This window comes from Schistocerca americana, chromosome 6 (genome assembly GCF_021461395.2).
Source record: "Schistocerca americana isolate TAMUIC-IGC-003095 chromosome 6, iqSchAmer2.1, whole genome shotgun sequence".
Lineage (NCBI taxonomy): Eukaryota > Metazoa > Arthropoda > Insecta > Orthoptera > Acrididae > Schistocerca > Schistocerca americana.
The window spans coordinates 579,213,186-579,240,589 of NC_060124.1; the positions used below are offsets into that span (position 1 = coordinate 579,213,186).

Below are 27,404 nucleotides of genomic sequence, written 5' to 3' on the forward strand. Positions count from 1 at the left end.
GAGAGTTACACGACCTGTGCGTAGACATCTAATGCCACATACCTCCCAACAAACCTACTAACAAACTGTCGTTCCCTGATAAGCAGAATCAGTGATTAATTTCGTTCCAAAGACGGACAAACAAGCTGTCAGGGAGGTGGTTATAATGTTTTGGCTCATCAGTATATAAAGGGGAAAATTTGTTACAAAAAACTTGAACAGTTCTTGGCCGATTTACTTCAGATTTCTACACGATCCCCTGACTGGACATAGGCTACATATTTTAATAGAGACAGATACACATTATATATAATCTTCAGGTTCCTATCTTCAGATGAAACAATGAAGAAAATTAATGAAAAATTACATGACTAACAAACGAAATATATCGTGGTAAAATAACTGTAATTCCTATGGCGAGAATAAATTGCAGCAGCAATACTGTCTTGGAGATGGTACCATCAAACGTCACTAGATCCACGGACTAACGAACGCTAGATAAATTGACAGAAACATAATTGAAAACTGTTATTTAATGACAAGTTGCCGTTGTTACACATGCCATATGCAACGGAAGAAGGCTGGCCGTGAAGAACCTGTTGCCGAACGTAATATAGTCCACTACCATCACGAGGTATGCCGCAGGTGAAGACATATTCATTCTTCGCATTCCGTTGATACTTAGTGGTTTAAATAATGTTGCCCTTCCATTTAAAACGATTGCACTTTCCCATGTGGCTTCAATGAATTGTGAATATCGAAAGCCACAGGGCCAGTCACTTTTTTGTGGCAGATATTAAACGTCTCGTGCAGCGCCAGGCACGGCAGCTGGTAATACGTAAGCAAACACAGACAATCCCGTATGCGGATCGGTTGAGTGCACTCCTGCTGCGATTTCCGTTATTACTACGTGAGTGCTCGTCGCAACTCCTCGTTTAGCTTCTCATGGTTTCGTTAAGCATTCTGTGTTCAGAGATGTGATGCAGATGTCAAAGATGCAAACAAATAGAGGAAAGAAGAATTCCAAGGTGGAAAAAAAAATACTGATGCCTAGGTACTGACGAAAAATGCAGTAGTGCAACTCTGGGAAATCTACAGACGTCATTTATGATGGTTTACATTATTATTAAAGAATAACAGAAGGCGGCTCTCAAGGCTACTGACTTCTTAACTTGAATCACGTGAGGGCAAAAATTTTCTTCTGCACTGATTCTTACAATTTTGTTTAAGAAAACTGTACACTACTTTAGTCCACGACAAATTCAGTGAAGCTGCATCTGTTCTATTTCAGTTGGAAACCGCTTTGTACGTAAGAAATGAAGCTCTCTGCAGCGTAACAGCTCAGTCACTCGTGTGAGTGCCAGTAGATTCTGCGACCAGACCAGCCACGTTGATGGAGACCCATAATCAGGCACCTCCCAAACTGCCAGGTGCTGTTGGTGCTGACTCCCACGAGCACACTGCATCTCCGTGCCCTCACACTGATGACACAGTATCCAACACCGTTCACGCCCGTTGTAAACCCTAACAGGCCTGGGAACAGCACGAAACACGACCAACACTACAGCTCTGTGGTCGCTTTTCTTTCTGTCACAAAGAATAGGAATTCTAATCGTTTACACACTCGCCAATGGTGTATACGTGTAGTAAGTTACATTGAAATCAGAACATGTCTTACGTATTTTTCACTTTCTCTGTCAGGCAGTGAAGGCTGCAGTAGTTTTGCAGATATGAAGATATATACACAGGACTGACTAGCGTGGGCACCTGCAGGAAACCAGTCTTTGGACTAAACAGCACAGCAACAATATTTGAAAGTTACGAGATAGTTTTTTCTTTTTTTTTTTTTTCAACTAAACCGGTCGCTGTCAGAGAGCTTTAGAGATGGCGGCTGCCCCCCTACTGGGTGACTAGGCGCACGTACCTGCACTCTTCTCGGGCAGGAAGAGGTCAACCATGTGACCTATCCTCTTTGACATAGTGTGGCTAGTTCTGCGCTTTCTCGGCAGAAAGAGCTGTACTGAATGTGAGTGGCAAGGCGAAAGTATTGGCGCAGAAGCCGCCGCGGCCACAGCGTGCTTAGTTACTCATCGACCAAGGTATTACTGCGGCTAGGTGTGAGGGCGCTTCGGTCGGCACAGAATGTGCTATGCTGTTCTGTTATAACGATCAAACAACTTGCCCGTGAAACTATTCAGACTTCAACAGTGTTGACGATAGTCTAAATAACTGATCGGGCTTTCGTTTACAGTAATGCCACCGAGCGGTTCCGATAATGGCGACGGGAGGTCATTACAGTAATACTGTGATTTGGTAGTACTAATCAGGGCCCTGGTTTATATTTGATTTACGCACCTTAATTACATACCCAAGACACTTGCAGATTCAAGGAATGGACGAACTGTTCTGCAGCGTGGAAAGAAATGCTACAGTGCAGGAAACGATGCAGTAATACCACGGTGCAAATTGACCCTGGCCTACATCAACTATTAGACATGATGCTGAATTCGTCACATCATCTGCAACATGTTACCGCAGCTTCGCAGGCTGTTCTGACCTGTCTTTTTACCCAGCAGTACCTGTAGTGGCAACAAATGTGAGCATGCAGTTGATGAAACAAACTGGCAGGCTGGTAAAGTGAAAGTGAGAAGCTATGTAAGAAATGGGTTACGTTAATAGACGTTAACATGCGTGTAACAGGTAGCTGAAAAAGGCTCAGTTTGCTGAATAAGTGAGAATAGGAAAATTAAATGGAGCGCACAACCCTTCAAAATTACCGTGCTAGTCTGTAAAGTACTGCGTAATGACATAATCTTAGAGGATGCGGTACGAGATGCTAACTGCCCCACATTTACTGGTATCATGGCGCGTTGTGACAACTATCAGCTCGCAGATACAAGTCAGTGTGAGTAGGCTTCCTGTAAACAGAATGACCCAACGTACCATCAGTCTTCCTTTTGACCAACACATCAAGGAAGGGAAGGCATCCATTCTTTTCCACCTCCATAGTTGTCACCATCCAGCTCAGCGTGAAGGAATACTTCGTACCTTGGTTCACAGGGTCCACGTTATCTGAGACCCTGGAAGTTTGGCACCTGAGCTATCACATCTCGCAGTCACCTTTCGTCAGAATGGTTATAGTGAGAGGCAGATCAAACGTGCGTTGCACTATCAGCCTTCTGTGCAACGGGTGAGTGACGATAGCAACGAAGTGGCACCTAAGACTACGGCCTTTTTGCCTTACGCAGGAAGCATTTCCTACAGGATTGGCCGTATTTTGCGGAAATGTGAAACGTGTTTTTCGACCACCTTCTAAGATTAAGGTCCTGTTGGTGTCCGTAAAAGATGATCTTGGTTTGCGTAAGGCTGGTGTCTATCGTATTCCTTGCAGTTGTGGCATGTCATTTATTGGCCAGACAATCAGGACTGTGGAAGACCGGTGTACTGAACATAAGCGTCACACACGCTTACAACAGCCGAGCAAATCCGCTATCGCAGAACACTGCCTTGACACCGGTCATCCCATGGAATACAACAACACGGAGATTCTGGCCTGCACGTCCAGCTATTGGGATAGTGTTATTAAGGAAGCTGTTGAAATCAAACTATCAAGCAACCTTATAAACAGAGAGGGTAGATTTTGTTTAAATGCTGCTTGGAATCCGGCTCTGTCTCTCATCAAAAAACAGAGGGACAGAATTAGTGCTACTTCACCTGTTGATTAGTCACTATCGATATTTTTGGTGTTGGTCATCTTTGTTTGTGTTGACACTTGTTCTGTGTGTGGTATCTTCCTTGTTTGTCCTCTGTGAACCGAGGTATTAAATTTCTGCGCACATTTCTTCCTGCTTGCATTTGTGCCTTGAGAATGGCAGGGTGTGCTCCTGCCGAAATATCGGCGGTGGTCGACGACGTCACCCGGCAGCAAACCCGTAAGTTGTTCGAACAGTCAATTCGCCGGGAAAAGTTAAGGTCTCACATTCCCTCAAATTTCTCGCTATCCTTCGCCAGTGCATGGATTTATTGTCTTTTCACGTGTGGCTCAGTATCTTGTTTCACCTGATGATTTTTAGAGCCAGTTTGTGCAATATTACTTTCCGGCATTCGTCCTTCCCACAAAGCGTGCGAGAACGGTACAGGAGTGGGGGGAAAAGCGGGCACCAGAAGCGTCAGCCGCCTCACGCCGTAAGCTGACTTGCGAGAAGAGAGGTAGCCGCGGCTGGGTGTGTGAGCTAGAGGCGTGGCAGACAGGCCTCCTGCCCCCGGCGCCCGCCGCCTACCCTCCCCGCCCTCGGTGGTGCGCCGTGACTCAGCGTGAGAGATCCGGCGCCGAGACGGCGCCTATTGATCGCGGCCTGTCGCTGGACCGCGCAGTGCCTCCCCAGCCGCCGCTGCCCTCAAGGTCGTCTGCACCGTCGTCCCTCTCCTCGTATCACGCACGGCTGACCTCTCCAGTCACAGGATCCACAGTGAACGTGGCGCATTTAAATGGCAGAGCAGGCACACTCCCTGTATGTGATTTGTATTTCACATTTCTCAACAAACCAGATCACAAACGAAACACATTCTTAGTATCATTTCATTATTTTTGGTGCGCTAAGATAATTTTTATCTGGTAAAAAATAACGGCATACTGACAGACGCAGACATGGCCCCTTTGTTTCCTGAAAACGGCAATGCGCTTAACTAAAATATACACCATTTGAAGTTACATAAAATATGAGGAGATTCATTGCTGCTATTCAAAAAATTATTGCGTGTATTGCTGAAGGACGTGCAAAACATAAGCTTGTAACGTATTTAGTGAGGCTAGGTACGGAACGAACACTTGTCGTGTAACGTACAGGAACACAGCAGCAGCTGTGGCGACGACACGCGAGCACTTGTCAGCTAACAGCTGTGGCCCACATCTCGGCACTCAGGAAGTTCAGCTTCAACAGACTTGTATCCAGTGTTCGTCCGCACTAACCATCACAAGAGTAACATCTCAACACACCCCAGTCGATCATGCGTTACAGATAAGACAGAAGGAACAATCCGAAAACATTTACAGTTGTACGCATACCAATAGCAACAAAGACAAGCCTTGAAATAGGTGAAAGTGCAGTTAGGGTGCTCCCGGCTGTCGTGTTGCATACTTATGTTCATAAAATCTCGCGTGTTGTACGATGGGGATTCAATAAGGTAGACCGTGAGGCAGTCCTCGGTAGCGAGCCAGAATGCTGATTCAGTTTCCTGAGGTTCATAAATGACGTTGTTATTTTGTTCTAGTAGATTAGAATTTACCATCAACCAAATTTTCGCCAAAATCGGAATAATAATAAAGTGGGTTATTGTAGTCATGACTGCACATCTGAAGTCTGCACTTCACATATATTATGATAATCGTATTTTCTAGCCGAGACTCGCTGGCTTCGTCAACTCAGAAGCAAATCATCACATTTTAACCTAACGCAGACCTCGGGTCACCGCTATGTTACGTGTCAGCAAAACTAGTTTCTTTTCGAGTCACCAAAGAAATATGGAAAATAGTATACGAAGTTAAAGTGCATAACAACAAGTTCACTAAAAGTTGTTCTGACGCTCTTCGTATCGAAAGCAAATGTCATCAGTTCTTATCTTCTGCCGTGAGAAATTGGTCAGCGATTCTCATTGGCTGTCGCACTTCCAGCCGCGACACCTCAGACTTCACCCGGACCGCATGCGGTCGAAGGCTCGCCTATTCTCGGCTTTGCTCGTTTCTTCCCGGAAGTACAAATACTTGCTGCAGCGCCACACCTCAACTACCACTGCCGTGTGTAATTTTTCGATCGGCACATATCTCTCTAATTCAGCAGAGTCGTGGTGTCAGCGCTGTTTACCTTTCGTTATTCCTTAGAGGTAGAAAAAAGTTCACAGGTCCAGTGGCTGTCTTCAGAAAAAGAGGGAGCATAGGAATATATCACCACAATCCTTTAAAAATGAATGTGAATCACAGAAGAGAGGGAGAAGAATTCTCAATATACAGGGTGATTGAAAAAGAATACCACAACTTTAAAAATGTGTATTTAATGAAAGAAACATAATATAACCTTCTGTTATACATCATTACAAAGAGTATTTAAAAAGGTTTTTTTTCACTCAAAAACAAGTTCAGAGATGTTCAATATGGCCCCCTCCAGACACAGGAGCAATATCAACCCGATACTCCAACTCGTTCCACACTCTCTGTAGCGTATCAGGCGTAACAGTTTGGATAGCTGCTGTTATTTCTCGTTTCAAATCATCAATGGTGGCTGGGAGAGGTGGCCGAAACACCATATCCTTAACATACCCCCACAAGAAAAAATCTCAGGGGGTAAGATCAGGGCTTCTTGGAGGCCGGTGACGAAGTGCTCTGTCACGGGCTGCCTGGCGGCTGATCCATCGCCTCGGGTAGTTGACGTTCAGGTTTCATAACTAACCTTTTTCGTAGGACTCTCCATACAGTTGATTGTGGAATTTGCAGCTCTCTGCTAGCTCTGCGAGTCGATTTTCCTGGGCTGCGAACAAATGCTTGCTGGATGCGTGCTACATTTTCATCACTCGTTCTCGGCCGTCCAGAACTTTTCCCTTTGCACAAACACCCATTCTCTGTAAACTGTTTATACCAACGTTTAATATACCACCTATCAGGAGGTTTAACACCATACTTCGTTCGAAATGCACGCTGAACAACTGTAGTCGATTCACTTCTGCCGTACTCAATAACACAAAAAGCTTTCTGTTGAGCGGTCGCCATCTTAGCATCAACTGACGCTGACGCCTAGTCAACAGCGCCTCAAGCGAACAAATGTACAACTAAATGAAACTTTATAGCTCCCTTAATTCGCCGACAGATAGTGCTTAGCTCTGCCTTTTGTCGTTGCAGAGTTTTAAATTCCTAAAGTTGTGGTATTCTTTTTGAATCGCCCTGTATATTAACGACTCACACAGGCGACACGTACTACAAATTTGCTGTGATTTGACAGTGAACGAGCAAATAATTACAACGATCGACAGATAGGCTTCACTGTTCTGTACGTCAAGAAGCACTTCGTGCTAAATTTGCAGACACGCAAAACCTGAAGAAACTGGTGGTATGAATAGCAAAATTTCTGAAGTCGCACTTAATGTTGCATCCTAACAGAGGATAGAGGAAGAGAGAGGGGGTGGGATTACAGGTCGGTCTGCAATTTCCGAGCGGCTAGGAGCAGAAACACAATCTTCCTGCGAAGGCAGCTTGATTGTTTGCAGTGGCGCCAAGCACTCGATACGGTGCTCGCAGCAGGAGACTCAATACTCGGGAACTTGATTAACGACGTTTATTTGCTATGAAACTAACTACTACACGCAAGGCTAATTCTAAACATTAGAATAAGCCAAGGGTACAACTAGTTCCACAGCAGAAGTCAGTGTCAAAGCCCGTGGAGTGAATGCTGACAGAAGCAGCGAACACTGGGAGCATTTTAAGTTCAGCTTTGAGAGCAGCACTCAAAGCGAGACAAAAACACCTGTACGAGCTTACCGAGACTGGCAACAAGTCACACAGTCTCGGCGTCCCAATGAACTGACTGAGAACTCTACAAAAGTGGGGATTTTTAAAGCTTCATGGCGGCGAACTATTTCTACTTTCCTATAGTCGGCCCACCAATCCACTGGCACTTTATAGGCTTCAGCTAATCCTACGAGTGGCTCTGCACCCCCAGGGCACCTCTGGCCAACCAGATTGAGACTCCTCCCCTTCTACTCGTTAGGTAAAGGTGTATCTGGACTTTACTCAGACTGACTAAAAGTTTGGTAGCAGCAGCGTTCAGGTGAAAGCTAAACGTCGCTGCCCTTCCTATTACGGCCAGCAAAAACAGCGTTCTACGTCAGTTGGCCTGTTGGGAACTGCTGTTGTAGCACTCTGGCCAGTGTAAACCCAGTGACGTTGCTATTCTCACCGGAAAGATTGCTGCTTCTGCTAGGACATGCCTTTTTGTGATCATCTTCTGCTGTGACACCTTACAACGGCGCCTGGGAAAGCTGCCCAGAGCGTCCGCAATTCGCAGGGCTCTAGCGTTATTGTAGATTTCCGGTAACCTAAACGCTACCGCTTTTGCCTGCTATCTGCACTGTCTCTCTGATTTCCTATCTTGGTGTGCTCTTGCTAGCTTCCAACATCCCGAAGCATAGAAATGTACATGTAACTACGTAGTCAACCCATGACATTATTATCGGACTGTCGATATTGAAGTTTTCCACGGAACTGACGAAGAGTATGGAGACTACATATGTTACTGTTAAATATGTTGGTTAAGTCAAGGGGCATGGCTGGAACGATTTTTTGATTTTAAACTCGCCGTGGTTGAATTTACGAAAGAAAAAGGGGTGCACGAACGAAAATTGGAACATCTCGAATGGTTTGCAGACCAAGTGGACTTCATTGCACACTGCCCACAATAAGAAATTGCAAGGTGAGATCAACTTCGTATTGATTGGATGAGGATGCATTTAAAAAGAAAATCGCGTTATAGAAAGGACGCGTTCTGACAGTCTTATTTCCCTGAGTTCACTGCTGTTAAAAGGCCCTGAAAGAATTAAGATAGTTTCCTAAACGTTTTGAGGACACAGTCGGCCTTACATACGTTTTCGAGAGAGTTTGCCATTTCAGTTTAAAGTGCACCTGTACATGTAATGTACGTTAAAACAGTTCAGGACGTCTACCGTATTTTGGTGAGGTAGAGATTCCACGTCTCCGTAAGAAGGTTGCAAAAGTGCTACAGTACTTCGATCAACATGTGCCTCTCAAAGAACTTTTCCCCATTGTGGAACTAAATGAGATTACGTGGCAACCTGAGTGCGAAAATCTGTGTAACTGTCTGCGTCTGTCAGTATGCCGTTATTTTTTACCAAAAATAATGAAATGATACTGAGAATGTGTTTCGTTTGTGATCTGGTTTGTTGAGAAATGTGAAATACAAATCACATATCGGGAGTGTGCCTGCTCTGCCATTTAATTGCGCCACGTTCACTGTGTCCCCCCCCCCCCCCCCCGTTCCCTCTCCTCGTACTCAGGCGAGCGTGTCGTGGCAGGAGGAGTGGGCGGGGTGGGGATGGGGGGGGGGGGGGAATGCACAGAGAAGGTGAGTGAGACCTATGGCACTCGTGCCAGGGCATGGCTCGCGATTCCAATTATTGGCCACCCCTGGGGTATTGTACACAATCACTCGATTGGCTATGGCCAGCGTCAACGAACTGCAACATAACCACGCATTACTAGACCTGAAGACACCATAGCTGCAATTCAGTCTTTAACCCCATGAGTCACAACAAGTCGGTTTGCTGTGACATTTGTGAGGGTCATTTCCTAAACGACGTAGTCCTCCACGACACCTCCACTTTTCACATGATTGGAGTGATAAACGAAAGTGATACATACTGTTACAGTGTAACAAATCCAAATACTGTCAGGGAAGTGGGATGTGATAGTCCTATACGGACTGCATGGTGATGTTTGATAGTTTATTATATGCTGTTTATAATCTGAAGATAACTGTAATTGGCTTGAATACTGCAGCTGTATAGTTCACTACAATTAGCCGACCGTTAACAAGACTTGCACTGGGAAGGTTGTATTGGCACAAGTTGCCCAAATCCCGGCCCTCCTAGGAGAGCGTGTGCGCGTTCAGTACACGTGCTGTGTCCTTTCTATAATAAAAAAAAGACAGCTGTTAATATTACGAGAGATTTAGTTTTGAATGAAGCTACAGTCCTGGCAAGACAATGGTTTCAACTTCTCAATTGTTAACAAAATAATTGGATATTTACTACAACCACAACATATTGTATTGCATTACTCTAGGAGTGAGGAAATTTATTGAGCAATAAACAAATAGGGTAACTAAAACAGTGGAAGCCTGTTAGGCGAGAAAGAACTGAAGAATTATTAATGTGGTGTGTGATGATGGAGCAGGCATGTGACGGGTACTGAATAGCAATCATAGTGGTGGATGTGTGTCAACTTGACAGATCCCTCCATGCAGCTTCCCCAAAAGCTGCGGAGATGAACTCAGATTGGCTGTAAAAAGCAGTCCCTCTCTGGACAGTGCACTGTCCTCTGAATACAGGGGTTAAATAGCACCAAAAACTATTGTTGGCGCTTATCTTCTGCTTTCATCTTCTTACAGGCAACACGTCTTCCTCGAGTGGTACTGTCAGCGTCAAGGCTGGGTGGACCTAGAGCTTAGGCACCATGTTGCAGTAGTTCACACCAGTGCCTAAGGCATCAGAAGTTCTGCAGGAGCTGCTGGCGCTGTCGAGGTTACAGTCACTTTGCTTGCGAACCACGACAACTAGATCATCAGAAGGGCCTGGTCAGAAGGGACAGACGTGGCAGTTCCATATGCGTTTATAAAAATTAGCATTTTTGATGCAGTTAGAGTAAGGTATGAGCCATTTACGTTAGCATAGCTTGCACGCAGCGGTGGCGCTGTGAAAAGACTACAGAACGATACTCTGGAAGTCGAGGGTTCGAGTCGCTATGACGAACCTTTTTTAATTCACATTTTTTACGTTAGTTATATTGCAAATAAACAGAGATAATTCTCAGCGTATCCTATTTATCCATAAAAAGACATGAAAAGGAAAAGTAAAGGATAAATTTGGATTGCAAATAAATTTCGAGTGAGGGATTGTAACGTGTGAACTAGAACTACGTATATAAAATTAGATACTTACATTGTTTTAAAGTTGATGATTTACACTTGCTGGGACCGACCGAGGTGGTGCAGTGGTTAGCACACCGGACTCTAATTCGGAAGGAAGACGGTTCAAATCCGCGTCCGCCCATCCTGATTTAGGTTTCCGTGATTTCACTTAATCGCTTCAGGCAAATGCTGGGATGGTTCCTTTGAAATGCTACGGCCGTGTTCCTTCCCCACCCTTCCCTAATCCACTGTCGCTGATGGCATCGCTGTTTGGCCCCTCCCCCGAATTAACCAACCAACCTACACGTGCTGGGATGATGATCGTCGTAAAAGCAGATGAAGCAGTAATTTTCTCACTATCGTGTACACTTTATGAACGCCGCTCTTTTACAATTATATTTTTAAAGTTTCGACACAAAAACTTGTGTACATCCATAAGTAGTTCTCTCAGATCGGGCAGTTTGGCAGTAAACCACGTGTAACTCGTTTCGCCAAATATTGAAGAGGATAGCTTGTGATGTACAACGGAATATATTGTGATGCCCTCTTCTCGGTATGTGATTTATCTCTCGGCGAGATGAGAGCAATTTTTGAAGCTTTTCGATCAAATTCTTTAGCTGACGATAAAAATAGATACCGCAGGGTTTCACTGCGATGTGTATTTTGGAGGAGGAGGAGAAATACCTTTAATACTGCATGATGGCAGTCCATTTTGTGAAATCTCGTGATATCATTGTGGATTTGTTTGTCCTCCCCAAGTGTCAGTTAACAGAAGAAACGTGTTTTCCCGCTCTGACGGTTATGTTCACTTCATAGCAACTACAACAACAAAATAAAATAGCTGTTCACTGCTTCTGGAAGAAATATACTCGTATTGAAGTCTCCAAAATTTTGAGAAGTCACCAACTACGGATAAAAAAATTACGTTAAAGATTTCGTAGTTATAACCGCCTTGACTCAGCTAGAGTGACTTACATGATTTCCCATCATTGTGAACCTCCTAGGGCAACGTGTTTTCGTTGCTAACACGGATGTTGGGATAACAGGGCATTCTCGGCCTAACGCTGCAACACCACATCTCGTGCTGCGCAGTGACCTTGTGAAATGGGGTGCAGCCAACTCCCCCTTCCACGCCTGGCCCTAACCCAAGCCCATCGCAGTCGCTTTTATGGCCGTCCAGGCGCCAGCGAGAGGCGTTAATGTGGCAGGTCGCCGCTCGCAGGGCGGCCGTAAAATGTGCTCTGCCCTCGGATTGCTGTACAGTTGAAGAGCATTTCTCCTAAAAGCGAAGCCGTTACCTCCATCCCAAACACTGGTGTGAAGATTTGCGCTTTGCCAGGCGGCTCCTACAGGAACTTGTACACTGTTTACTCGTGCGACACTTGTCCGATCATTTAACGCGCAGTGCGTACCAGAAGGAAAGAAAAGTTTGGTACCAACCTGTAGACTCTCGATCCATTAAAAAATAGAACTCCCATGTATAAAACATGTCTGATTACAAGTGAGTTAGTATGTCAAATATTTGACGTTAAGTGTGGAAGTGACAAAAAGTTTGTAAAATATCTGAAGTTACGCTTAGTTTTTTATTTTTTAGGAGTCATTAAGTGCTCTCATTCTCAAATGCTGGATGAGTCAAGTTAAATTTGTCTTATTGTGTTGAACGTTTGAACACAAGATTATACCTCTTAAGAGAATAATTTCCCCCCCCCCCCCCCCCCCCCCCCCCCATGAACCATGGACCTTGCCGTTGGTGGGGAAGCTTGCGTGCCTCAGTGATACAGATGGCCGTACCGTAGGTGCAACCACAACGGAGGGGTATCTGTTGAGAGGCCAGACAAACGTTTGGTTCCTGAAGAGGGGCAGCAGCCTTTTCAGTAGTTGCAGGGGCAACAGTCTGGATGATTGACTGATCTGGTCTTGTAACATTAACCAAAACGGCCTTGCTGTGCTGGTACTGCGAACGGCTGAAAGCAAGGGGAAACTACAGCCGTAATTTTTCCCGAGGACATGCAGCTTTACTGTATGATTAAATGATGGTGACGTCCTCTTGGGTAAAATATTCCGGAGGTAAAATAGTCCCCCATTCGGATCTCCGGGCGGGGACTACTCAAGAGGACGTCGTTATCAGGAGAAAGAAAACTGGCGTTCTACGGATCGGAGCGTGGAATGTCAGATCCCTTAATCGGGCAGGTACATTAGAAAATCTAAAAAGGGAAACGGATAGGTTAAAGTTAGATATAGTGGGAATTAGTGAAGTTCGGTGGCAGGAGGATCAAGACTTTTGGTCAGGTGATTACAGGGTTATAAATACAAAATCAAGTAGGGGTAATGCAGGAGTAGGTTTAATAATGAACAAAAAATAGGAGTGCGGGTTAGCTACTACAAACAGCATAGTGAACGCATTATTGTGGCCAAGAGAGACACAAAGTCCATGCGTACTACAGTAGTACAAGTTTATATGCCAACTAGCTCTGCAGATGATGAAGAAATTGATGAAATGTATGATGAAATAAAAGAAATTATTCAGGTAGTGAAGGGAGACGAAAATTTAATAGTCATGGGTGACTGGAATTCGTCAGTAGGAAAAGGGAGAGATGGAAACATAGTAGGTGAATATGGATTGGGGGGAAGAAATGAAAGAGGAAGCCGCCTTGAAGAATTTTGCACAGAGCATAACTTAATCATAGCTAACACTTGGTTCAAGAATCATAAAAGGAGGTTGTATACCTGGAAGAATCCTGGAGATACTAAAAGGTATCAGATAGGTTATATAATGGTAAGACAGAGATTTAGGAACCAGGTTTTAAATTGTAAGACATTTCCAGGGGCAGATGTGGATTCTGACCCCAATCTATTGGTTATGAACTGCAGTTTGAAACTGAAGAAACTGCAAAAAGGTGAGAATTTAAGGAGATGGGACCTGGATAAACTGAAAGAACCAGACGTTGTAGAGAGTTTCAGGGAGAGCATAAGAGAACAATTGACAGGAATGGGGGAAAGAAATACAGTAGAAGAAGAATGGGTAGCTCTGAGGGATGAAGTAGTGAAGGCAGCAGACGATCAAGTAGGTAAAAAGACGAGGGCTAATAGAAATCCTTGGGTAACAGAAGAAATATTGAATTTAATTGATGAAAGGAGAAAATATAAAAATGCAAAAAGAAATACAAACATCTCAAAAAATGAGATCGACAGGAAGTGCAAAATGGCTAAGCAGGGATGGCTAGAGGACAAATGTAAGGATGTAGAGGCCTGTCTCACTAGGGGTAAGATAGATACTGCCTACAGGAAAATTAAAGAGACCTTTGGAGATAAGAGAACCACTTGTATGAATATCAAGAGCTCAGATGGAAACCCAGTTCTAAGCAAAGAAGGGAAAGCAGAAAGTGGAAGGAGTATATAGAGGGTTTATACAAGGGCGATGTACTTGAGGACAATATTATGGAAATGGAAGAGGATGTAGATGAAGACGAAATGGGACATAAGATACTGCGTGAAGAGTTTGACAGAGCACTGAAAGACCTGAGTCGAAACAAGGCCCCGGGAGTAGACAACATTCCATTAGAACTACTGACAGCCTTGGGAGAGCCAGTCGTGGCAAAACTCTACCATCTGGTGAGCAAGATGTATGAGACAGTCGAAATACCCTCAGACTTCAAGAAGAATATAATAATTCCAATCCCAAAGAAAGCAGGTGTTGACAGATGTGAAAATTACCGAACTATCAGTTTAATAAGTCACAGTTGCAAAATACTAACGCGAATTCTTTACGACGAATGGAAAAACTGGTAGAAGCGGACCTCGGGGAAGATCAGTTTGGATTCCGTAGAAATGTTGGAACACGTGAGCCAATACTAACCTTACGACTTATCTTAGAAGAAAGATTCTAGCATTTGTAGACTTAGAGAAAGCTTTTGACAATGTTAACTGGAATACTCTCTTTCAAATTCTGAAGGTGGCAGGGGTAAAATACAGGGAGCGGAAGGCTATTTACAATTTGTACAGAAACCAGATGCCAGTTATAAGAGTCGAGGGGCATGAAGGGGAAGCAGTGGTTGGGAAGGGAGTGAGACAAGGTTGTAACCTCTCCCCGATGTTATTCAATCTGTATATTGAGCAAGCAGTAAAGGAAACAAAAGAAAAATTCGGAGTAGGTATTAAAATTCATGGAGAAGAAGTAAAAACTTTGAGGTTTGCCGATGACATTGTAATTCTGTCAGAGACAGCAAAGGACTTGGAAGAGCAGTTGAACGGAATGGACAGGGTCTTGAAAGGAGGATATAAGATGAACATCAACAAAAGCAAAACAAGGATAATGGAATGTAGTCGAATTAAGTCGGGTGATGCTGAGGGAATTAGATTAGGAAATGAGACACTTAAAGTAGTAAAGAAGTTTTGCTATTTGTGAAGCAAAATAACTGATGACAGTTAAAGTAGAGAGGATATAAAATGTAGACTGGCAATGGCAAGGAAATCGTTTCTGAAGAAAAGAAATTTGTTAACATCGAGTATAGATTTAAGTGTCAGGAAGTCGTTTCTGAAAGTATTTGTATGGAGTGTAGCCATGTATGGAAGCGAAACATGGACGATAACTAGTTTGGACAAGAAGAGTATAGAAGCTTTCGAAATGTGGTGCTGCAGAAGAATGCTGAAGATAAGGTGGATAGATCACGTAACTAATGAGGAGGTACTGAATAGGATTGAGGAGAAGAGAAGTTTGTGGCACAACTTGACTAGAAGAAGGGATCGGTTGGTAGGACATGTTTTGAGACATCAAGGGATCACAAATTTAGCATTGGAGGGCAGCGTGGAGGGTAAAAATCGTAGAGGGAGACCAAGAGATGAATACACTAAGCAGATTCAGAAGGATGTAGGTTGCAGTAGGTACTGGGAGATGAAGAAGCTTGCACAGGATAGAGTAGCATGGAGAGCTGCATCAAACCAGTCTCAGGACTGAAGACCACAACAACAACAAGAGAAGAATATTACAGCATTTTGAATTCAGTCAGTAATAACGCGAAATATTCAAGGGATAGTAACTTACTAATTCATATCGCTATCGATTTAAGGACCTTTTAGATTTCCGATGTGCTGCTTAGATTTTTCCTATCATTTAGGACATTTTCGTGCTGACTCCCCTGCAGTCTGAGCTCACTTAGTCAGTATACTCCTCCGAACGGTTGCTCATCTTTAAGATCGTTCGAATTTTTCCTGTACGTTAGCAAGGGCGTACCCAGTGAGGGGCAGAGAAAAGTAGCAGCCTCCTTCAAGCCATCCACTGGCCAAAAGCGTCTTCCTGTCCCAATACACAGGCGCAAATCTTAACTCAGAGTCAGTTCGAAAGAAGTCCGAACGCCCAATGCATATAGACTGACAGGAAGCATACCAAGAGCTGTGTGTCGTCACATCTCTATTTGACTTTTCGCTGCGAAACTGTGTGAACACTCTTCCCCCCCCCCCCCCCCCCCCCTGCAAGCACGCAGGCGCACGCGCGCACACACACAGAACCTCCCTTTCCAATCTCAGATCATGGACATACTCATGTACCTTAGGGCGTACAAGCGAAAACAACACGACTGTGCTAATATGAACATAAGTCGGTCACATGTGTTCTACATCTACATCTATACTCCGCGAGCCACCTTACGGTGTGTGGCGGAGGGTACTTATTGTACCACTATCTGATCCCCCCCTTCCCTGTTCCATTCACGAATTGTGCGTGGGAAGAACGACTGCTTGTAAGTCTCCGTATTTGCTCTAATTTCTCGGATCTTTTCGTTGTGATCATTACGCGAGATATATGTGGGCGGTAGTAATATGTTGCCCATCTCTTCCCGGAATGTGCTCTCTCGTAATTTCGATAATAAACCTCTCCGTATTGCGTAACGCCTTTCTTGAAGTGTCCGCCACTGGAGCTTGTTCAGCATCTCCGTAACGCTCTCGCGCTGACTAAATGTCCCCATGACGAATCGCGCTGCTTTCCGCTGGATCATGTCTATCTCTTCTATTAATCCAACCTGGTAAGGGTCCCATACTGATGAGCAATACTCAAGAATCGGACGAACAAGCGTTTTGTAAGCTACTTCTTTCGTCGATGAGTCACATTTTCTTAGAATTCTTCCTATGAATCTCAACCTGGCGCCTGCTTTTCCCACTATTTGTTTTATGTGATCATTCCACTTCAGATCGCTCCGGATAGTAACTCCTAAGTATTTTACGGTCGTTACCGCTTCCAATGATTTACCACCTATGGCATAATCGTACTGGAATGGATTTCTGCCCCTATGTATGCGCATTATATTACATTTATCTACGTTTAGGGAAAGCTGCCAGCTGTCGCACCATGCATTAATCCTCTGCAGGTCCTCCTGGAGTACGTACGAGTCTCCTGATGTTGCTACTTTCTTGTAGACAACCGTGTCATCTGCAAATAGCCTCACGGAGCTACCGATGTTGTCAACTAAGTCATTTATGTATATTGTAAACAATAAAGGTCCTATCACGCTTCCCTGCGGTACTCCCGAAATTACCTCTACATCTGCAGATTTTGAACCGTTAAGAATGACATGTTGTGTTCTTTCTTCTAGGAAATCCTGAATCCAATCACAAACCTGGTCCGATATTCCGTAAGCTCGTATTTTTTTCACTAAACGTAAGTGCGGAACCGTATCAAATGCCTTCCTGAAGTCCAGGAATACGGCATCAATCTGCTCGCCAGTGTCTACGGCACTGTGAATTTCTTGGGCAAATAGGGCGAGCTGAGTTTCACATGATCTCTGTTTGCGGAATCCATGTTGGTTATGATGAAGGAGATTTGTATTATCTAAGAACGTCATAATACGAGAACACAAAACATGTTCCATTATTCTACAACAGATTGACGTAAGCGAAATAGGCCTATAATTATTCGCATCTGATTTATGACCCTTCTTGAAAATGGGAACGATCTGCGCTTTCTTCCAGTCGCTAGGTACTTTACGTTCTTCCAGCGATCTACGATAAATTGCTGATAGAAAGGGGGCAAGTTCTTTAGCATAATCACTGTAGAATCTTAAGGGTATCTCGTCTGGTCCGGATGCTTTTCCGCTACTAAGTGATAGCAGTTGTTTTTCAATTCCGATATCGTTTATTTCAATATTTTCCATTTTGGCGTCCGTGCGACGGCTGAAGTCAGGGACCGTGTTACGATTTTCCGCAGTGAAACAGTTTCGGAACACTGAATTCAGTATTTCTGCCTTTCTTCGGTCGTCCTCTGTTTCGGTGCCATCGTGGTCAACGAGTGACTGAATAGGGGATTTAGATCCGCTTACCGATTTTACATATGACCAAAACTTTTTAGGGTTCTTGTTTAGATTGTTTGCCAATGTTTTATGTTCGAATTCGTTGAATGCTTCTCTCATTGCTCTCTTTACGCTCTTTTTCGCTTCGTTCAGCTTTTCCTTATCAGCTATGATTCGACTACTCTTAAACCTATGATGAAGCTTTCTTTGTTTCCGTAGTACCTTTCGTACATGATTGTTATACCACGGTGGATCTTTCCCCTCGCTTTGGACATTAGTCGGTACGAACTTATCTAAGGCGTACTGGACGATGTTTCTGAATTTTTTCCATTTTTGTTCCACATCCTCTTCCTCAGAAATGAACGTTTGATGGTGGTCACTCAGATATTCTGCGATTTGTGCCCTATCACTCTTGTTAAGCAAATATATTTTCCTTCCTTTCTTGGCATTTCTTATTACACTTGTAGTCATTGATGCAACCACTGACTTATGATCACTGATACCCTCTTCTACATTCACGGAGTCGAAAAGTTCCGGTCTATTTGTTGCTATGAGGTCTAAAACGTTAGCTTCACGAGTTGGTTCTCTATCTGCTCGAAGTAATTCTCGGACAAGGCAGTCAGGATAATGTCACAAGATTCTCTGTCCCTGGCTCCAGTTCTGATTGTGTGACTATCCCATTCTATACCTGGTAGATTGAAGTCTCCCCCTATTACAATAGTATGATCACGAAACTCCTTCACGACGTTCTGCAGGTTCTCTCTGAGGCGCTCAACTACTACGGTTGCTGATGCAGGTGGTCTATAGAAGCATCCGACTATCATATCTGACCCACCTTTGATACTTAACTTAACCCAGATTATTTCACATTCGCATTCGCTAATAACTTCACTGGATATTATTGAATTCTTTACTGCTATAAATACTCCTCCACCATTGGCGTTTATCCTATCCTTGCGGTATATATTCCATTCTGTGTCTAGGATTTCGTTACTGTTCACTTCCGGTTTTAACCAACTTTCCGTTCCTAATACTATATGCGCACTATTTCCTTCAATAAGAGATACTACTTCAGGAACCTTGCCCTGGATACTCCTGCAGTTTACCAATATTACGTTAACTTTTCCTGTTTTTGGTCTCTGAGGACGGACGTTCTTTATCAACGATGATAATGTCCTCTCTGGTAAGCCGTCAGGTATTTTATCGTTTCGCCCAAGGGGGGGTCCCTCTAACCTAAGAAACCCCCGTGTGCACGCCACACGTACTCCGCTACCCTAGTAACTGCTTCCGGTGTGTAGTGCACGCCTGACCTGTCTAGGGGGGCCCTACAGTTCTCCACCCAATAACGGAGGTCGATGAATTTGCAACCATTATAGTCGCAGAGTCGTCTGAGCCTCTGGTTTAGACCCTCCACACGGCTCCAAACCAGAGGACCTCGATCGACTCTGGGCACTATGCTGCAGATATTAAGCTCAGCTTGCACTCCGCGTGCGATGCTGGTTGTCTTCACCAAATCAGCCAGCCGCCGGAAGGAACCAAGGATGGCCTCAGAACCCAAGCGGCAGGCGTCATTCGTTCCGACATGTGCTACTATCTGCAGCCGGTCACACCCAGTGCGTTCAATAGCTGCCGGAAGGGCCTCCTCCACATTACGGACGAGACCCACCGGCATGCACACAGAGTGCACACTGGCATTCTTCCCCGACCTACCCGCTATTTTCCTGAGGGGCTCCATAACCCGCCTAACGTTGGAGCTCCCTATAACTAATAGGCCCGCCCTCTGTGACTGTCGGGACCTTGCCGGAGAATCGGCCACTGGCCCAACAGGCGAGGCATCCTGTGGTGGCTCGGAAACGATGTCATCACCACTAGGAAGCACCCCGTACCTGTTGGAAAGGGGTAAGGCAGCTGCCACGCGGCCAGATCCCACCTTCGCCTTTCGGCCAGGCACGCGCGAGCCCACCACTGTCCGCCATTCACCCTGGAGTGATGGCTGACCGGTAAGATGCTCACTGCCGGAAGACGCAGCGACATCAGGGGTTCCATGTGATTCCAAGGCCACCGAAGTAGGCATAGGTCTCACCACAGTTGCCCCAACGCCACTACGAGCCGACGCCTGCGCCTCGAGCTCGATAAGCCTAACAGACAAAGCCTCCACCTGCCCCCGAAGAGTGGCCAATTCTCCTTGCGTCCGCTCACAACAACCTCAGTCCGTACACATGACTATGTTTACCTTACTCTATACGGTGACAAATTCCCAAGATAATCTTCTGATGAGCTACTCTGATAATCAAGAAACACTCACTGAAATGCGAGACGCGAAAACTACGCTAGGTTTTCCCAGAAAAACTATTTAAAAGCTAAGCGCAGCAAATAAGTACAAAAACGCTTTATACAAACAGTACTCGCTGCTGCTGGTGCTCTCGCTCTGGCTGTCACAAGACAGTGTTTAACGTAAGTAGTGTTTTTTAAAACTAGAAAATGGTTTTTGTTTGCTGTTTTCTTTAACTTATTGCCCTAGCGTGCCAGACCATATCATTGTATCCCTCCAGACTTGTTTCTCGCGTTCTCAGAGTTCACAGTTTAATATAATTTGCTAATAGCCAATGGTAAGCTAAACATTATTATGTTATATCCCTCGTAAACTCTCCTAAGTTGCCTTTTACGAAACACAGTGACCTGCGGTGGTCAAAGTACTAAGTGGTCAAACTTGATTTAGCGCCTAGTCGGTACGCAGCGTACTTCGCAGAATGGAATGACCATCTTGTTGGTCGCGTGATAACAATGGTAGTGCTGTACAACGTCACGATGTGATATCAAGTGAGGAGCGCACCATTCAACAAATGTTATTAAACCAATTTATCTTCCCATTCCAAACTTCAACATCATAGGCTAATTCACCAGATATTTTTACTCTTCGCACAATCGTTAATCGATTTTAAACGACACCACCGGAAAGAGCCTCGTTTTGTTATCAAAACAGTTATTATTCCCTTTACGTGACAATACAAGCACAGTTTACGTGCTGAAGTTTGGCTGTAATATTCGTATGGTAAAGATGAAAAACTGAAATCAAATATGTAAAGCCATTTGGAATGAGGCACACGCTGCGTATGTCTGGTGGTTGTATCTTTAATTTATGGAATTCATTTATTTGAAAGTTTAATCGTCAGCAGCTGGATAGTATGGCAAGGGGGATGGATGTTGCATAGTCTGCTCGCATGTTTTAAAGACTCTGGATGTGAAGAGGCTGAAAAAGATACGCTGTTGGGTCTGACAAGAGCAGCAGTATTTACGTCATGGTAGATAATTCTCTAATAGCTTACAAATATACTCCGTTGTGTTATCATCCTCAGGCAAGCAGCGGGGCTAATATGGCGACATAACATTTGCTTTCCTTTCCAAGAATAAGCCATGCAATATCTGCCCTTCCTTTTTTTCTGCTCAGCACAGTTTCTTGACTGTTCGTTAATATTGCTAATAAAGATTCGGGCCATCGCGTGGTATTCAGATTGTGTGTGGCGTAGAGAGCCTGTAGTGTGGCGCATAATCGCCTGCCACCTAGCGTCGGACGCGAGAAGTATCTCCCGGCGGCGCTGCACTCTAGCTTCCGTCAATCGTTACATAGCGGCGCTGTTGGCGCATATTGTGCTTCTGAATATTGTACGTTCACCAGAAACACCAATGCGGAACTTGATTCGTTAGTGGAATTGATGATAGAGGCAGTTTTGTTCAAAACTCAATAAGTCTGTCTTCGGAATTCCTCACTTCATATAGCTTAAAACAATGTGACGCGAATCGGTTTGCCTAACGTTTGCGAAGCTCTTGGAAAGCAAAAAGTAACCCTTCGTACTCAAAACATCGTGAATATTATAATGCAAGCTACTGTAATAAGATGACACGTTCTGGAGTGTATGCGCCATGTATTCATATGTATAAGGGGGAGTTGGAAGACTGGTTGGTGTTCCCTAATAAAAATTACCAAAGATAAGTATACGGTATTGCTTTCTTCTGTTTGAACGCCAATGAGCAGAACGAGGAAAATGATACATCTGTGCCTTTTGGACGTGCATATGTAAATTATTTTAATTCCGAAATGTTTGAAATAGTTGAAAAAGTTATGTCTTGCAGTTCTAAAGATACATACCACTAAATGAAACAAGTTTACTGTTACCAGTCACCGTTTTATTTCATGTCATTAACAGTCACGGTAAAGCCTAACCTAAAAATATTCGCATTTAAATACATACCACTGCTCGTCACTGTAAATTGCTCCTTTGACGGCTTTACATAAATTTGTATTTCACCATAACAGACACATTGAACCATTCCGAAACTGTAATATTGAATGTTTGACACATTGCACTTCAGATAGCCGCTGAGCATGTAACACATTTTCGTAACATACAATGAGAGAAATTTGCAAATTTCCCTGTAGGTTTGTTACATAACAGCTATTAAATATATATTGTAATTAATTGCCAATGGCGTAGTCAATCTTTTATTTTAGATAAGCAGTTAAACTGAAGTGAGGCGAATCATTGATGTTGACGCGAATAGTCTTGTTTTTATACATTTATTATTAAATAAGTTCAATAATTGTTACTGTTACGAACGCAAAGCTAAATTAGTGAAAGGTAGATAGGTACCACATTTACATTGCCTCCAAAGTTATTAGTGCCGTACGTATACTGCTGATAAAATATTCTGTTCTGTTCTGTGCACCTAAATGATCACTCCCGAAAAACTGTTACTCTCTCTTCATTATTATTCTGGGTTTTTCGAGAAAGTTAATGTTGTTACCTTCCCACACTTTTCCATATTTACGCTATACTTTATTCTTTGTGTATTTCTCAGATGGAAAAAGAAATTATGTTGTTACTGACAAGACTTTGAATTTTGATCTGCGGTCGAAGACAGCGAGTTGTTGTCGTTGGTTTTGCTCTTTGCTAGTAGAAAGCGGCATCCATCTTGAATTTAATGGCGAAGAAGATCGCTCTGTTAATATTTTACCAGACAGAATTTCAATTTCGACTTGAAGACCTTTATCTTGTGAATATACGTTCCCGTGAGAATAAAACAATCTGAGCACAATTTTCTCGTAAGTAAAGATGAAATATATTGATATGGAATAAGTCAAATGAGCTCTAAATGGAAGTAGTTTTGCAGTCACACTTGTCACGTTTGGTGCAAAACTACATTTCTTAAATCGAAAATCATCTCAAAGGATTTAGTATGTCTTTGCAAACAGTTCTGCCTTTTTAGAAAATGGTACTTTAATCTCGGTACAAATGCTTCTGGCGAGACACTAGACTGTTCCGTGCCGCCTCCATTACGCCTCTTCCGATGCGTATCTGACTGCAATTGTGACACAATTAGTAATACTTCGTCAGTACGATTCGTTGTACGTAGGTAGTAATGCACTTTCCGTAAGCTTTCTTTCAGTAGGCAGCACTAGTCGACATTCTTCAGAATAGTCGTCAGCCACTTGTCACGCGTCTGCGGCCGGACACACGAACGCCGCGGCCAATCTTGGCAGCTAGTCTCACCTCAATTTGTTTTACTGAGCCAGGTAAATTACTGGCAGATTCTCCTTGGACTTGCATATTAACTTATATCTTTACACGGACATTTACAAAGTTAAATTTACAAATACAATCACATATTTATAAAATATTTTTGGTTAGCGGACGATATTTTTACCATTTAATAGAGGAATGTATAGTGGTTTTTTACACCACATTGTATCATAGACATAACAGCAAATTACAAATATATATGGATTACAAGTACAAATACCGCGTATGTAATACGTCGTCATACGTTTAAAAGAAGATATCTATTCGAGTACATAGGTAATAATTTCCCGCTCCAAGGCGACCGCTTTATTCTTTTAACGAACATTACTCCGTAAGCAGTCTTCCCTTGGGGCTACAACGATTCGAAGACGTAGTGTAGTCAACATAGATTTAGCTTCTGACAGGAAATGATTATTTTGAAGACTAACTCATTTTAGTGGGGCTCTCAGGAAACGAGAAATAACACACACCATCAATCTAAGAGTACAACAAAAATGCATCTACTGCTTATTTTCCACTTCGAAAGAGACTGCAAGACATTCAGCGTAGCACTGTAATAGCATCGCATTTGAGAAAACGATGCAGTGGAGAACCAGTATCTTGATTAGCATAGATAGGTACAGTATATAGTATCGTGGAGGCATTCAGCTTCACGAATATCATATCATAAGTGTTTAGCTGGAAAATGGAAATCAATGCGGCGGTAGGATTCTCCGAGTATTAGTGCGTTTTTACTGCTGACTAACATATTTCAGTAACGAAATAAGGTTGATGAGAATACATAGAAGAGAGGGACCTATTTAGACTTGATTTCATTCCATAATCAGTACTGTTATAAATGTTTAAATAGTTGGGTGCGTTGCCACATTCCGTGTCTGCTGTCACTGTATTCCCGGGTTCCGAGGACTTCAGTCTGCTTCTAAAAGGTGATCCGCGCATGTGAGTATTGCTCGTCATTCAGGGATCGGTACCGGATGGGACTGATCGAGGACAGAGATAAAATCGAAAGAGAGCAGCTCATTTCGTTACGGGTTCATTTACCAAGCACGAAAGCATCAAGGAGACACTAAGGCAACTCCAACGGCAGAGGCTGCAAGAGATGCGTTCTGCATCAGAATATGGTTTACTGTTAAAGTGAGAGCGAAAGTTCCTAGAGTAGTAAACAGATACTGTACAATTCTTCCTCCTATACGTCACGCGAAAACGCGATGGACAAAAAAATGAGAGGTTGTAGCCATCACGGAAGGTTACCGGTAATATTTCTTCCCGCGATTCATTCACGACTGGAGCAGGAAAGGGGGAACGACTGGGTACACAAAGTACCCTCAGTCACACACCGCAAGGTGGCTTGCGGAGTGTAGATAGATGCAGACCTCGAGACGAACAATTTGATAGAAGGCACTAAGTGTGCCAGGACCGAAAACGGCGTAAAATTGGCCTAGAAAAGCCCCATGAAGCTATAGTGCACGGGCGAGATTTTTAATGCCACCCTCTTATGCCAGCGGTAACATTAGTTAACCTTTCCTGTTAGGGTAATGAATGGCACTGACTTTTGAACAAGCTATGCAAAAATAATTATCTTAACAACTCCATCTAAACTTAACCCCTACACGCGCAATTATCTCGTAGTAAGAAAGCCGGAGAAACAGTACTATTTAACTGCTAATTTCAGGGCGACGAAACAAACTTGTGAAGCAAAAATAACACATCAAATTTACGTCTTGTAAGTGCATCAGCAAGGAGTTTTTGATATTTAAGTACGATTTTAATGGAGATCTCGGCAGGCGCACGTGCGCTGTAGTTCATTAGGTGCCTTTTGTGGGCCAATTTGAGGCTGTTTTCCGGAGTGATATACCTAGTAAGGTGGCGCAGTGGTCAGCACAGTGGACTCTCATTCGGGAGGACGACGGTTCAAACACGCATCCGGCCATCCTGATTTAGGTTTCCTGTAATTTCCCTAAATCGCTCAGGCAAATGCCGGGATGGGTCCTTTGAAAGGGCCCGGCCGACTACCTTCCCCATCCCTCCGTTACCCGATGGGACCGATGTTTGGTCCCCTCCCTCAAATGAACCAACCAACCAACCGGACAGATACAACCTGTGAGGTGCTCACAGCGTTGTTTGAATATAGTGTGAGCCCTCATTTGAAATGAGACATGCACAACGAAGTCCCGATTTTGCTACCTGTAGAAAAGTACAGTTAGTGCGTAGCTTTTGCAGCGTAGTTTGCATTTTGTTTTCTCCTCCCAGGTTCATTAATTCCGCGAAGCGAACTTGCGGTAATTGTCTCTGCTGTTGATTAATTAAATAGGAAATGCATTTTCTTCTGGTAGATATGAGGCTTTTATTAGTTGCTAACTTGGTAACTACTTAAACATTGCAGCACTTCACTTAGTATTGCGCAATACTGTTTTTCAGAGTCACGTAAACATACGTCTGCTCTGAAGTACATTCGCCTTACAAGCGTCTCTCGCTTCAAAATGCTTTTAGTTTTGGAACGTGTCCATAGTCAACTGGTTGTTTGCAGTGCTAGTTTAGAATACAAGTTTAAAGGTTCAAAACAGGCGTAAGATCTAATACTTTTATGTTGATGTGTTTTATCCACAAATCAAATGTTTTAGTGTTGGTGCTATAATATGCAGATAAGTCCTTACAAGCTTTTTGTAAGTAGTACATACTATAATTTGACTAGCGTATTGTACTTTGGGTAATCTTGTCAATGATTGATATTTTGTCTCTCTCAAACCTTTGGTGTTTCTCGTGTTATATAATTAGACGGTATTAAATTATATGTGGTGTTTTGAATATGACAAAGGTGCGAATCAGTGGTTTCGAATAACTTATTTATGGCGTAATATAATTCGTACTTTTGTGGAATAATCCTCAATCTGGCAAGTTCGATGGGAAGTGGAAGTTTTACCGGCTTTTCCGTCGCCTGAACTTTCTCACGAGAGATAAAGTTTAGAAAACGTAATTAGTTTATGAATTATAGACTTCAGTAATTCTTGTGTTACTTGTAATTAAAAGTTGCCTACATATTTTGATGGCTCTGAAGGCTGAGTCGTCGCGTATCAGAGATTAAATTAACATTAGGCTTGGCTGACAGTTGATACTGTTTCGTTACGTGTTTCATGGCAGGAATTTTGACTTGAAATACCAGTTGAACGGGATGCACTGTGTCTTCAAAGGAGGATGTGAGCTGAACATTAACAAAAGCAAAAAAGGATAATGGAATTTTGTTCAGTTAATCAAGTGATGCTGAGGGAATTACATTAGGAAACGAAACATTTGAAGTAGTAGGTTAGTTTTGCTATTTTGCCAGCAAAATAACCGATGATGGCCGAAGTAGAGAGGATATAAAATGTAGGCGACAACGGCGAGGAAAATCTTTCTGAAGAATAAAATTTTTTTAAGGTCGAATATAGATGTAACTGACGGGAAGTTTATTCTGAAAGTATTTCTATAGAATGACACATCCTGTGACATCAAGACATTACCAACTTAGTATTGGAGCTTGAAGGATATAAGGTGCAGTAGTCACTCAGATACTAAGAGCCCTGCATAGCATATGGTAGCATGGAGAACTGCACCAAACAAGTCTTCTGACTGAAGAAGAAGGAGGAGGAGGAGGAGGAGGAGGAGGAGGAAACATTAAATGTCGAATGATAAAGATTACTTCTTTTTCTTCAGTAAGCCCATGTCATCATTTCGGTTAGTAATGACATCGTTATTATTCGAGCTCGAATGTAAATCTTTGGTTTATAGTGCAAGCCTATCAACCGGTCTTATTGATACCACATCTGACGAGATTTGTTGCTCGTTTATTTGGTTGAATATAAAGTGCAGAGATCGATACCACGGGAAAAACGTAACAAATCCAA

The 27,404-nt window shown here is 43.4% G+C and overlaps 1 protein-coding gene across 4 annotated transcripts in view; it reads left to right on the forward strand.

Moving 5' to 3' along the window:
* LOC124619220 (microtubule-associated tumor suppressor candidate 2 homolog) overlaps positions 1-27,404 on the forward strand; it is a 586,056-nt gene that overhangs the window by 32,498 nt on the left and 526,154 nt on the right. The gene's annotated exons all lie outside the window — the stretch shown is intronic.